Below are 2,166 nucleotides of genomic sequence, written 5' to 3'. Positions count from 1 at the left end.
TCCATTCATCTGTTGATGGGCACCTTGGTTGCTTCCATGTTTTTGCTATTGTAAACAGTGCTGCAATAAGCATGGGTGTGTATATATCTGTTCGTGTAAAGGCTCTTATTTCTCTAGGGTATATTCCAAGGAGTGGGACTGCTGGATCTTATGGTAGTTCTATTTCTAGCTTTTTAAGGAAGCGCCAAATCGATTTCCAAAGTGGTTGTACCATTTGACTTTCCCACCAGCAGTGTAGAAGTGTTCCAAACTCTCCACAGCCTCTCCAACATTTATTCTTTTGCGTTTTTTGGATTAAGGCCAGCCTTGTTGGAGTGAGATGAAATCTCATTGTAGTTTTGATCTGCATTTCTCTGATGGCTAATGATTGTGAACATTTCCTCATATATCTGTTAGCTACCTGAATGTCTTCTTTAGTGAAGTGTCTATTCATCTTTTGCCCATTTTTTAATTGGGTTATTTGTCTTTTTTGAAGTTGAGTTTTTGCAGTATTATGTAGATTTTAGAGATCAGGCGCTGATCAGAAATGTCATAGCTAAAAACTTTCCCAGTCTGTAGGTAGTCTTTTTACTCTTTTGGTGAAGTCTTTGGATGAGCATAATTGTTTGATTTTTAGGAGCTCCCAGTTATCTAGTTTTTCTTCTACATTCTTTATAATGTTTTCTATACTGTTTATGCCATGTATTAGGGCTCCTAACTTTGTCCCTATTTTTTCTTCCATGATCTTTATCGTTTTAGATTTTATATTTAGGTCTTTGATCCATTTTGAGTTAGTTTTTGTGCATGGAGTGAGGTATGGGTCTTGTTTCATTTTTTTTGCAGATGGATATCCAGGTATACCGGCACCATTTGTTAAAAAGACTGTCTTTTCCCCATTTAACTGTTTTGGGGCCTTTGTCAAATATCAGCTGCTCATATGTGGATGGATTTATGTCTGTATTCTCAATTCTGTTCCATTGGCCCATGTATCTGTTGTTGTACCAGTACCAGGCTGTTTTGACTACTGTGGCGGTATAATAGGTTCTAAAATCAGGCAAAGTAAGGCCTCCTACTTTGTTCTTCTTTTTCAGTAATGCCTTATTTATCCAGGGCCTCTTTCCCGTCCATATGAAATTGGTGATTTGTTTCTCCATCTCATAAAAGAATGTCATTGGGATTTGGATTGCAATTGCATTAAATGTATAAATCGCTTTTGGTAGAATAGACATTTTTATAACGTTAAGTCTTCCTATCCATGAGCAAGGTATGTTCTTCCACTTATTTAAGTCTCTTTTGGTTTCTTGCAGAAGTGTACTGTAGTTTTCTTTGTATAAGTCTTTTACATTCTGGTAAGATTTATTCCTAAGTATCTTATCTTCTTGGGGGCTACTGTAAATGGCATTGATTTGGTGATTTCCTCTTCAATGTTCTTTTTGTTGGTGTAGAGGAATCCAACTCATTTTTTTATGTTTATCTTGTATCCCGATACTCTGCTGAACTATTAGTTTCAGTAGTTTTCTTGAGGATTCCTTAGGGTTTCCTGTGTATAAGATCATGTCATCTGCAAATAGAGATACTTTTACTTCTTCCTTGCCAATCTGGATGCCCTTTATCTCTTTATCTAGCCTAATTGCTCTGGCTAGGACTTCCAGCACAATGGTGAATAAGAGTGGTGATAAAGGGCACCCTTGTCTGGTTCCCAATCTCAGTGAGAATGTTTTCAGGCTCTCTCCACTTAGGGTGATGTCGGCTGTTGGCTTCGTATAAATGCCCCTTATTATGTTGAGAAATTTTCCTTCTATTCCTATCTTGCTGAGAGTTTTTATCATGAATGAGTGTTGAACTTTGTCAAATGCCTTTTCTTCATCAATTGATAAAATCATGTGATTCTTGTCTTTTGTTTTGTTTATGTGGTGGAGTACATTAATTGTTTTTCTAATGTCGAACCATCCCTGCATACCTGGTACGAATCCCACTTGGTCATGGTGAATTATTTTTTTGATATGTTGTTGGATTCTATTGGCAGAATTTTGTTGAGGATTTTTGCATCTGCATTCATGAAGGATATAGGTCTATAATTTTCTTTTCTTGCAGTGTCTTTACCTGGTTTTGATATCAGGGATATGGTGTCTTCATAGAATGAATTTGGTAGTATTCCATCCTTTTCTATGCTCTGAAATACCTTTA

The sequence above is a fragment of the Elephas maximus genome, chromosome 1 (genome assembly GCF_024166365.1).
Source record: "Elephas maximus indicus isolate mEleMax1 chromosome 1, mEleMax1 primary haplotype, whole genome shotgun sequence".
NCBI classification, from domain to species: domain Eukaryota; kingdom Metazoa; phylum Chordata; class Mammalia; order Proboscidea; family Elephantidae; genus Elephas; species Elephas maximus.
This window is presented reverse-complemented; position numbering follows the sequence as displayed.